At 35.6% G+C, this 13,347-nt stretch overlaps 1 protein-coding gene across 4 annotated transcripts in view; it reads right to left on the reverse strand.

The window, feature by feature from the left end:
• The window catches only part of LOC132560848 (FYN-binding protein 1-like), a 56,328-nt gene that overhangs the window by 31,284 nt on the left and 11,697 nt on the right, over window positions 1-13,347 (reverse strand). The window lies entirely within an intron of this gene.

Raw genomic sequence — 13,347 nt, forward strand, 5'->3', positions numbered from 1 at the left:
CACTTGACTCCTTGACCAAGAGATCTTTACAAATACATGTACTGATATATAATGCCTATTATAGTAAGTATTTCTCAGACATTAACGGGGTGATCTCATGGCCTTGTATAATGACAATGTTACAGTCCTTAAATTTGTAACTCATAGCAATGATTTAAAATCATTTGTAAACAAACTTAAATACACAGTATTATATGAAATATTGAAGCTTCCTAGAAACACCCATCATTGTCTTAAGATGCGCATGACAGATGACACTCTCACTATGTTTACTATTTACTACATATATATAAAGCCTACAATAATTTATATAATCTCACTCATGTTGACAAATTTCCTGTCATTATGTATCTGTATTACACATAATACTGTTGTTTACAGAAGGTGACAGATGTCTGCTTTCATGGAGATTAATACTTCAGACGAGGTCAAAAGGAAATTTGAATACTACTTATAATTAATGGGACCAATCTTCTCATATCTGAAACTGAAGTACTATACAACTTCTGATAACTTTCATGTGAAATCATCATCATTTACTAAAAATTCTTATCGCAAAACAAAAATTATACTAATTTGTTTCATCTAAGGTAAATTATCATTGAACACATATTTCCCTGATTGAAGCAAGAAGGAAGTAAAATTGTTGTCCCCAGTAAATACTTACAGTGTACGTCTAGACAACTATAGTCCAGTGTTTACAGTTTAGATTGGTATTTCTTCCTTGTATACTTTCCTAGGTAAAACTGTATTCTCAATCAAAATGATGAAAACTTCAGTCTTTAAGTAAATTACTCACAACTATGTCGAAGTTATCCTGTGTATTTCCAGAAGAACAGTAAAACTTCCTGGTAGATTCTCATTACTGTACATACACACATATACACAGCGACCTAAACATTTAGTTCCTTGTCAATGACGATGTTCACTCAGGCGTAACAACGATGACAGAAGCAGTATTTGACAGTCGTTGATATGTTATTTACAGAACCCTCAGGTGTCTGAACATCTGTTTTACCATGAGAATATCTGACCTTACAAAAGCCTCTAGACACTTAACTCCAGAGGCTAATTGCTAAATGTTTAAAGCTCAAATATAATTCAATCAATACACTAACAAGATAATCTACAAGAAATTAATCTTGAAATAAAAAGAAATAAAACTCAATTAATTACTAGAAAGTTAATAAAATTAAAAACTGCCCTAGAGGTAAGACAGGCTGTAAATGGCTTCACATATGTTGCAATAATTTCCATATTTCAAGATTTTTTTTGTGGTTGTGAAGGATGTCAAAATTGACTTAATTTATATAGACAAATCATGCCTTATATAAACAGTTGTCCTTTGTTGAGGTATCACATTGTATGGTGTGATATATACAGGTGACCTCTGTACAGAGGGACAACATTTCATTGTGTAATATAAACAGTTGTCCTTTGTTGAGGTATCACATTGTATGGTGTGATATATACAGGTGACCTCTGTACAGAGGGACAACATTTCATTGTGTAATATAAACAGTTGTCCTTTGTTGAGGTATCACATTGTATGGTGTGATATATACAGGTGACCTCTGTACAGAGGGACAACATTTCATTGTGTAATATAAACTGTTGTCCTCTGTAGAAGTATCACTGTATTTCATAATATATACAGGTGACCTCTGTATAGAGGGACAACATTTCATTGTGTAATATAAACTGTTGTCCTCTGTAGAAGTATCACTGTATTTCATAATATATACAGGTGACCTCTGTATAGAGGGACAACATTTCTTTGTGTAATATAAACAGGTGTCCTTTGTTGAGGTGTCACATTGTATGGTGTGATATATAAAGGTAACCTCTGTACAGAGGGACAACATTTCATTGCATAATATAAACAGTTGTCCTTTGTTGAGGTATCACATTGTATGGTGTGATATATACAGGTGACCCATATAGAGATGTACCACATTATATATTGTGTAATGTAAACTGATGACCTCAATAGTTCCCATATTATATTGTGTAATATATACAGGTGACCCATGTAGAGAGGTATCACATTTTATTCTGTAGTATAAACAAATGACCTCTGTACGGAGATTACATATTTTATCGTGTGATATAAAAAGGTGACCTCTGTACAGAGGTACCACATTGTACTGGTTCCACATTTCATTGTGTGCTATGAAAAGGTAAATTTTGTACAACCATATCATATCATATTTTTTTAAATAAACAGATGACCTCTGTATAGAGGTAAGATATTTTAGTGTGGGATATAAAAAGGTGACCTCCAAACAGAGATATCATATTGTGCTGGAACAACACTGTTACATGTAACGCAAATGTAACTTGTGCATAACATTCACTTCAATACCATGTTGTTAATTCTTAATAATAAAAAAAAAAGAATTATGTTCCTAGTGAAATACCATGGTAACTACAATTACTGTGGATGGCATGTAACAGACATCATGGGTGTAGTTCAATGAGGTAGCCATCAGCTCCTATGTGGAGACCCTGCCTTAAATAACCCTGGTTGGAGTTTTAACAATTTATACTAAAAAAATACAATTTGTTCCCATAAAACACAGCAAATCTTAACCCCTCCTTTGAGGGAAATGAGAGAACATGAACATGACATCCCCATTTTTGGTAAAGTACATTTTTGGTCCCACCAATCTGCCCCTGGGGACAGTTAGAGCCAATATCTGCATACCATCAAACTGGCATCTAATTATTTCCAACCAAAATTTAACAAATTATATTAAAAAATGTAACTCTGCAACATAAACTACAGTAAACTTTACCCCTTTCTCAGTGGAATGTGAGAACCTGGGGTCATGAAATTCACAATTTTGGTGTAAAGCACCATAAAACACTTCCATTTATGAAGATAATTTGATTCTATCATATCTGAATCATGAGCAGAAAATTTTCAAACTTTCTGTCCATCTTGAAGGTCCTTAGGGAGTTGGAACCATATCATGTTGGTTTATTTTTTACTATGGAAAGTTTTGCGAAATTTTATTAAAATGGAATCAGATGTTTTTGATAAGAAGTCGAAAAATGTGTAGTATTCATGGATGCATGAGACACAACAACGGACAAAAGACAATTGCAATAGGTTACTTGAGACTTTGAGTCAGTTACCTAATAAAAAAAGTGTTCTTTATACAGAGGTTCTCTGCTGTAGTCAATCCTAGTAAATGTTGTCCTCTGTAGATACAGTGATGTACATTCTATTTATCTCACACTGTAACCTGATGTGTATCATTACTGACAGGAAGTCTAGAGTTCTGATGAACCAAGGGAAAGAAGGGGACATTTCCTGTGTGGGACACATTCAAATAAGTTACCAGATACACTCTCAACAAGGTTGTCATCACAGACACAAGCATAAACAATCTGTAGATATTATCAGCCATATATAATATAGATACAACCATTATCTATGACTATAGCCAGACACAAAATGACCGTTAGAATTTACTTTTACTTGGAATAGTCTTATTTGATGCAAATTTGTTTTACTGTCAAATATAAATGTATAAATTGGAGTAATAATTACGGCATCCAAAGGTACTTTGTATTGACGGAGTATTTAAAAAATTATTTCTGAGAATAGTGTGAAAAATATTAATTGATTGATAAATCAAGGGAGTAAACTCCAGATTCAGCCTCTCGCATAGGCGTATCCAAAAGAGAGAAGGGGAGGCCTACTGAATATTGCACACAAGATCATAAACAATTAACTCAACTGAGGACATTACTTATTAGTATTTTTAAAAAATCATGGCGAATCAGATGTTGAGTTAAATGATAACTGACCCCTGAAAAAATGTTAGGTTACTTTGTTGGAAACCATGAAAGACAGTTCCCAGAAAATTGAGTCTAATATAGATTATCTGGTACATATTTACCAAATCAATGTATTTCATGCTCCATCTACATACTCTTTACAGGAGCTCTCCTAGTGAGTTAAAGGTATTGAAAATTTATGAATTTGGTTAAAAACTGCAAATATAACTTTAAAAATATGAATATCACTAACTTGTAAAGGTGAAATTTGCCTGACAATGTGGAACCATAGAACCTGTTCTGGAAAATTTCATATTTCTGCACATTGAAAAAAATTGATACCACAAAATTTTCAAATTTACTTATATTGTGAAAATTTTGTCCAATGAAAGGACAACTTTTACAGTAATCTTACTTGGATGCCTGCAGACTAATACACACTTTTACGTTGGATGATAAAATCATAAATAAGGTTATTGGAGGTTAACAAGGTAGGCCCAAGGACTTAGTGAAGAAACTTACCAATACAAGTTTATAGAGGTCACATAATGATATAGGTTGGAAAGCAAATTCAATTAAGAAATTGAAGAACTTAAGAGCTCTTGGCTGGCATCATTAATCTATTTATCAAACTGGTCATATCTACCATAGAAAGAAGTCATACTTGTATAATATTACTCACAAAATACATAAATTTTAATTTTGTAATAACAAAATACAGTTCTGACAAGCAAGCTCTCAGAGACATGAAAGAGTTGTCTCCCTTATGTCAACAATATGACTTCAACACAAATGAAGTGTTAAATGTATTTAGATGTGACACAAATATTTAGGAGTTTTTAACTATGTAGTTCTGTAGGTTATACATTTTGTATGTTTGTGAAAATGTACTCCAGAAAACCGTATATACTGACTTCGATTCAGAAAAATAGATTTCAGTGTGAAAATTGAGAGAACTAATTCTGACTCGTCCTGAAAAAGAGGTTGCACCATCTTGACAGAAGTAACACTATCTATAAACAAGTGATGTCATTCTATACAGCTCAATACATGGAGCACTATCTCCACACAAATGACACCATCTCTACATAAATGACACCATCTCATATGTAGCACCATCACTACACAAATAACACCAGCACTACACAAATAACACCATCACTACACAAGTAACACCATTACTACACAAGAAACAGCATCTCTTAACAAGAATAGCTTCTCTATACAGGTAACACCATCTCTACACAAGTAGCAACATCTGGACACATGTAGCACCATTACTACATAGTAACACCATCTCTTTTCTAGTAACTTCATCCATACATAAGTGACACCTTCCCTTTACAAGCAACACCATCCCCAAAAGTAACACCATCTTCATAAGTAACATGGTCATTACACAAGTAACACAATTTCTACACAAATAACATCTCAGCATCTTTGCACAAGTAAAACCATCCCTACAAAAGTAGTACCATCTCTACACAGGTAACACCATCTCTTCTTTAGTAGCATGATCATTACAAAAGTAACACCATCTCCATACAAGTAACACGAAGTGAAGTTAGCGATCTACAGGACTTTCCCTTAACATTCAACAAATTCTGACCTATCAGCCAAAACTGTCAAGCTACCAACATACTGTTTCCTACTCAACTAGTAATCACAAATCCCAACCAAAGTGAGCTTCCCTTCATAACAGTGTTTCTTACTTCATCCTTGATAAGTATTCAAGATGAAAAATATCTGCACAAGTTTACAGACAAGTAGAGTTCCTGTAAGCTTATCTCAGTCAGTCTATTACAGCGTGTGGTAGATCATCTTTGCTATCTTTTCCACCATCCACAACTTTATCAACTTTCCCCAAACATCACTAAACATGTGTACCATATCTTCCCTACCTTAACCCCATGAGTTCCTCATTTTTTACTGATGACTTATATAAAATCCAACAAAAACACAAGAAATGATCAGTAACACAGTCAAACCCGTCTATAAAGACTGTAATAAGGAGCAGATAAAAGTGGCCTTTATAAGCCAGAAGTCTTCATATAGAGGTTCAATTACTATGATTAATACAACATTGTGACCCAAAACTGGTGGCTTTGATAGACAGGTATTTGTTCAATTCAGGTGGTCTTGATAATCAGAAAAAACAATGTGACCTTTATTGACAGGTATTTGTAGAATTCAGGTGGTCTTGATAGACGGGGAAAAAAATGGTGGTCTTTATTGACTGGTATTTGTTGACTTTAAGTGGTCTTTATCAACAGGTATTTGTTAAGTTCAGGTGGCATTTATTGACAGGTATTTTTTTTAATTCAGGTGGTCTTGATAGACAGATAAAAGAAAAGTCTGGTGGCCTTTATTGACAGGTATTTGTCAACTATAAGTGGTCTTTATTAACTGGTATTTGTTAAATTCAGATGGCCTTTATTGACAGGTATTTATTTTAAATTCAGGTGGTCTTGATAGACATAAAATAAATTCTGGTGGTCTTTATTGACTGGAATTTGTTAACTATAGATGGTCTTTATCAACAGGTATTTGTTCAACACTACTTCCATCTAAGGCAGGTTTTAATATAATTTAATTAATCATAACTTAATGATCAATGATCATTCCATTAAAACACAATTATTGATAATCCTATAAATGTTCAGTTTATAATTACCGTGTGAGCTGGAATCAAATCCTGATGAAATAAGAGAGAATATCCAGGAAAAATATTTTGTCAAATGATTAGTGGTGTAAACAACCATGGGAAACGAAAGGGATGTGTACAACATTTCACTGAGAAAAATACTTCAACCTCACTGTATTACCACATAATGATAGAATAATGGACTTCTGTACCACTTCTTACCATTGTATTCATCCTTAAGCAAACTCATCATTTTTGGCTGTGGGTGGGCTTATTACAGGGCCACAATATAGCATTAACACTATAATGTGCCTCTTGATCAATTTGTACCTTACTAAGTACCATTCTCTCTTATTGTTTGTAACTGATAATATTTCATTAAAATATCAACATATGTTTGTGCTCTGGCTCAAACCAGGGAAATCGCAGCTTCCAGCTGGACACTCAACACTTCACTTTAGGAAAATTAGTTTGTTGTTGACCTCTGATCTTCTTTAGTGTAATGTATCAAAGTAATGCATCACATATCTGTTATAAAGTACATTACCAGAGTGTGCATACAAATTTAATCTTAAAGATAACACAAGCAGCTGCTGTCAAAGTGTCAGTGACCAATATCTAGAAAGGTACACACCTGGGCTAAGACAAAAAGATAAATGGAAATTTTTACAATCTTCAATCCTTCACAAATATAACATGTTAGATAGCCGGAGTTGATGTGAATCAGTCCCAACCAGAAGAGCTAGAAAAATGCCTCCCTCCCTCTCCATTTATGTATGTATCACATTTGTATGAAGTTGTTTTTTCAGATATTCATTTTTATTTTATTCATTCTTTAAAAACTTATTACTGGAATTTGTATCCCCATGCACATATTGTAATATGAATGTATCTTACACCATTTTACTGTGCCCGGTTTTATCTCACATATGTAGTTATGTCTTACATATCTCTATATGGAGATTTATCTTACACATCTCTGTATTTAGTTTTATTTTACATATCTCTGTATTTGGTTTCATTTTACATATCTCTGTATTTGGTTTTATTTTACATATCTCTGTATTTAGTTTTATTTTACATATCTCTGTATTTGGTTTTATTTTACATATCTCTGTATTTAGTTTTATTTTACATATCTCTGTATATTTAGTTTTATTTTACATTATCTTTGCATTATCTTTAATCACCTGTATGTTATTGCCTTTTAATATTACTTAACATAACATTATATCTAACATATCTGTATATGAAATTTCATCTTACAGATGTTCATTAAAACTTCGCCAAATAATTATTACAAATATACTAAAAACTCCAAAAACCTGTATGGAACTTGAATTCTCATGAAAAGAATTTATTTTAGAAATTCAATTCGTAGCCACTTCACACAAAAGGTTAATTTCATAGGGCTGTATAAAGGACTGACATACTAGATGTCAATATAACAGTGCAGTACAGACATAGATTGGTTAGTTATTGGGACGTGCATTCCTATCTATCATTATACTCCATTATCATAGGGAGGTTTCAGACACATAGGTCACCAACAAACATCCCGTGGTAACATCAGCAGCTGGCACTAGGGCAGTTTGTTTGGATAACACACAGAATTATGATGTATCTCAATATAAGTGGTCCTGTAGAGGTGGATTTTTCAGGGCTAACTTAGGCTGTAAGGGATGAGGAAGAGAGTGGGGAGAGAGGCTAGTACTGGGCTTTTTTATATGTGGGGGTGGGGAGGTAGTGGGAGGGGGCAAGCACTGGACACCCATATCACTATATGTAGACAGTGTAGGGTGGGGAGAGGGGAAGGGGCTAGTAGAGGCCAATCTCATAACTGTTATAGAATGTGGGTGTGGGGTTGGGAAGGTGAGGTGTGGGGGTGGGGAGGTAGGGAGAGGGGGTTAGCACTGGACACCCACATCACTATATGTAGACAGTGTAGGGTGGGGAGAGGGGGAGGGGGCTAGTAGAGGACAATCTCATAACTGTTATAGAATGTGGGTGTGGGATGGTGAGGTGTGGGGGTAGGGAGGTGAGGTGTGGGGTAGGGATGGTGAGGTGTGGGGGTAGGGAGGTGAGGTGTGGGGTAGGGATGGTGAGGTGTGGGGGTAGGGAGGTAGGGAGGGGGTTAAGACTGCATGGACTCTGTCATCATTATATATATTTATATATATATTATATAGGCTGTGAGGGGTGGGTTATATATATTATATAGGCTGTGAGGGGGTTGGGGTTGTAAGCTGAAAAGAAAGAACAGACCTAATATAAACTATGCAGGGCTGGGGATGGTGGAAACAGTATAGGAGAAAATGGAGAAGGGGTCACTATATGAATCATGTGGGGGTTGGGGGTTGGGGGTGGGTATAGAGGAGAGGAGGCACTCTTACTATATAGACTATAGATGGTAGGGTGTAGGGGGGAAAGGACTATATAAATATGTAGGGGTGGGGTGGGGTGTTGAGGAGAGAGGGCACAAAGTCCTGGGCACACACACTATAAATAGATTATGTAGAGGAGGGAGGGGGCTAGAACCTATCACCTCTAATGATGTACATCCAGAATACATTACACACAACGCCAGCATACAGCTGTGGTAGATATTCTTATTCAATCACTGCCAAAGTATCCTGATTTTGGTGCCATGGATTCACAGAATTTATCTTCCTGAAGGATTATTAAGGTCTTGAGGGATCACGTATCCTTCAATACGCCATACCTATAGACATAACACATTAAGGCACTGCTGTTCACTTTCATTGACTTTGAATCAAAAATCTTTCACAGAAAACTGCTACTACACTTCTTACTTGTTTTCAGTGAAGAAACCTTGCTACACATGCCTAAGTCTTTCACATCCAAACCATCTGTCTGACTGTTTATATCATGAACTTGTCTGATGTTGGTGCAAAGACATGAAAAAATGCAATTCAATACTTTTATCAACAGACTGTATAAACATAGACAATTTCCTCTCAACACACTGATGTGAATCTTCACCTCACCTACAGATCTGTTGGTTGATTATTACACTGACTACCTACAGCCGTGTAAATCAACTTATCAGGAATCTCTAATAAATTAATGCGGATCATTTGAATCGTGGTGTGTTTTACCGGTTGATGGCCCTAATGACTTTTTATATGTTGACGGGTCATTAAGACTGTTGTAATAATGATAATTTAGATCAGTTAGGAATTTGTAGAAAAAAATTAATGATGGTGATTTTTAAGAATGAATGATTTGGCAGTGCTTCACTGGCAAAATTCAAGCAGGAGGGAATGGAATATTAGGTTGAGTACAGGTGTGTATATGAAGTAAGTGGAAGAAGAAAAATGGAAACAAGATATGTTAGGAGGTGAAGGAATGTAAGAAGAGGGCAAAATGTTAGGAGGTGAAGGAATGTAAGAAGAGGGCAAAATGTTACAAGGGGAGGGAATATAAGAAAGATCATAATGTTAGGAAGGGAGGGCATATTAGGAGGGAATGGTGTGTCAGTATGTCAGGAGGGGAGGGCATATTTGAAGGGAATGGTGTGTCAGTATGTCAGGAGGGGAGGGCATATTTGAAGGGAATGGTGTGTCAGTATGTCAGGAGGGGAGGGCATATTTGAAGGGAATGGTGTGTCAGTATGTCAGGAGGGGAGGGCATATTTGAAGGGAATGGTGTGTCAGTATGTCAGGAGGGGTCAGGATAGAAGGGCATATTTGAAGGGAATGGTGTGTCAGTATGTCAGGAGGGGTCAGGATAGAAGGGCATATTTGAAAGGAATGGTGTGTCAGTATGTCAGGAGGGGTCAGGATAGAAGGGCATATTTGGAGGGAATGGTGTGTCAGTATGTCAGGAGGGGTCAGGATAGAAGGACATATTTGAAGGGAATGGTGTGTCAGTATATCAGGAGGGGTCAGGATAGAAGGGCATATTAGGAGGGAATGGTGTGTCAGTATGTCAGGAGGGATCAGGATAGAAGGGCATATTAGGAGGGAATGGTGTGTCAGTATGTCAGGAGGGGTCAGGATAGAAGGGCATATTAGGAGGGAATGGTGTGTCAGTATGTCAGGAGGGATCAGGATAGAAGGACATATTAGGAGGGAATGGTGTGTCAGTATGTCAGGAGGGGTCAGGATAGAAGGGCATATTAGGAGGGAATGGTGTGTCAGTATGTCAGGAGGGGTCAGGATAGAAGGGCATATTAGGAGGGAACAGTATGTCAGGAGGGGAGGGCATATTGTGGGGTGGGGGTGGGGTGGGGGGTGTACCTTAGGAGCAGGGAAGTGTATCTTATCAGGGGAGGAATGTTAGGAAGGAGTATTAGAAGGATTGAAGAGGAAGTCAGGAAAAGTTGAGGACATGTTAAGAGAATGGAAAAGGGTTATAGGATGAAAGAGGAATGTAGGGAGAAAAAAGGGAGGAGAAGCTATGAGAGGGATGATACAAAGGGACACTGGAAGGGGAGGGGAATTTTATCAAGTGAAAACATTTGTAGAAAACACAGCTTGAATCACAGACTAAAAGGAAATTCATGTGAGTAACTTTAAATCTTTCTTCACCTAAGGAAACCCTGTTTTAAAATGTTAGTACATGCACAGAAGACAACAAAATTCTTCAACTTGTGATCACATCTAGTTATTTATGTAAAACATTAACATATTATCTCCAGTCTACACACAGATACCATCTTGATACCATGGGGGAATTTACTGAGGTTTAAAAACCTGTTAGCTGGTTCACTACTGCTGAGAAGAAATCTGATGCTGTGATCAATGTCTGGTGGCCCAAATATCCTCAGAGGAAATCACATTATCTTTAAGTTTAGCTAAAAACTTCTTCTTAACTAAAAAAAAAAAGGAAAAGAAAAAAAAAATTATGTGCAAGATTACAACTACTTACTGGATAAAAAGTTCCTCAAAGTTTCTCAAGGTCATATGGTAAAGATTCAACGTTACTTAAAAGGTATAGTGATCTTTGAGTATTTCAGTAATTTTTTTTTCGGGCTGCTGTGAATGTCAAGGTCTTCTAAAAACTATGAAGGATATCTCAAGATCTCAATGGAGGAAGTACGGTAACACTTTCAATGATAGAACAGGGAAGTGGACTTGGATTTCGGAGAGCCCAATAAGTGTGACCATTGATGGTGGTTGATTGTAATAATAATATTGTGTATTTTTATTATTATATTACACCAACAGAAAGTGATTGTTAAGTGGACATGTGTGTAAGATGGAAATGGGGGGGGAGGACCTCTAATGTTAAAGGATCAATCAATTATACATAGAATATAAAAAGATCACAATGTGTGTTGGGAGTGGAGGGGGATGGGAAAGTGCTGTATAGTTCTCATAACATAATTAATATTAAGAATACAATTATACAGTAAAAATTAGATGGTTTGACTCTTTGGGGGAGTGGGGGACAAGGAGGCAAGCCATGCAGGGATCTAATGGTTTTTTTTACTTTTTTAAAGTGCATGTCTCTCTCAGGCCTCTTGGTGTCGCGTATACACAGGAAACCCTGCAGCTGTAGTAAACATGTCTGTAAATATCTTACATCAACTCTTTACAGTATTTATTCTGGTTTAATCCTTCAATTAAATCAGAATTTCAATCATAAACAATACTACACAAAGGCAATCAAAATATACTGTATACACAACCTGATAACATCAAAGTCATGTAAATATTTTTAAAAAAAACCAACAGGATATGTAGTCTCTTTGTTAAAAGTCTCATCAGTTCTAGTTGTGTGGTTGAATATATCAAAACCTACTACAACGACTGGCGACATAGCTGCTCTGGTTAGCTGACAGGTAGGCCCTTAGTAGGACCACGTCAATATAGCAAATGTAGGTCACTGTGACCCTATACACTTTCCTGTGACCTACACTACAGTTATACTTTGAGCTAACCTTTAGATTAAATTCAAGAAGTTGAGTTTATGCATACAGTTCCCCAAATTTTCTCCATGACAAATAAAACAACATGTCTATAGTTTACCATGCCACCAGCTTAGAGTGCACAAAGAAATTTCATGATTCTTTTAATAAAATCATGTATTATCTAAAAGATACCAGACTGATTGGATTATTGGACGGCACATACACTCCAACGTTATATATTCTATAATTTGTGTTCACTGATTTTCATAATTTCTCATAGGATTTTTAACATAGTAAAGGAAATCAGAAGAGTCTAAGAGGGACAAATGGCTGTATGGTTCAGTTTCATTCAATATCCTGTGTGTCTCCGATAACTCACAAATAGGAATTTTTCAAATCAATACCATTGTGTTATCTAACCATCTTTACTTACCCATAGCAAACTTGTGCCTCAGGTACATTACAAACGACAGAATCAAAACAGTTATAAAATCAGGCAACGATTTATCATCAGACTTCTACAACATCAACCCAAATTTGTTAGCCTACCTATCATGTAAGTATTTTACATAAGTAAGATACACAGGCTGAAGTCAACAGCCAAATAAGACTATTGTAATTTTATCTAAATTATATCTACCCATCAGAAAAAAAAATCAAAATGAGGCATGGATGCCCTTGACTAAACAAAGACCTTTATAAATGAACACTGACGATACACAAGTTAAAAGTCCTTTCAGGTAAGTAATTCTCCCAGGTTGTTAGTTACATCTACTTTATTTATTTCTGTGATGTTCTCATTGTTAAGTACATAATATATTACATGTTTTAGTATTAAGTATATGTACACATAACTCTACTTCAATACATCATGCTATTCAGATACAGAATATACCTACTAAATAGTTATCATAACAAAACTTATAACCATATTCTAAATCTAAGAAAACCACATCCTATTTTGTAAAATTGTATATATTCCCAAATTAAATAAAAAAAAAAGAACAAATTTTATCAGAATTATAAATATGGTAAA

This window comes from Ylistrum balloti, unplaced genomic scaffold (genome assembly GCF_031769215.1).
Source record: "Ylistrum balloti isolate Yb309-2 unplaced genomic scaffold, AGI_CSIRO_Ybal_v1 Utg369668, whole genome shotgun sequence".
Taxonomy (NCBI): Eukaryota; Metazoa; Mollusca; class Bivalvia; order Pectinida; family Pectinidae; genus Ylistrum; species Ylistrum balloti.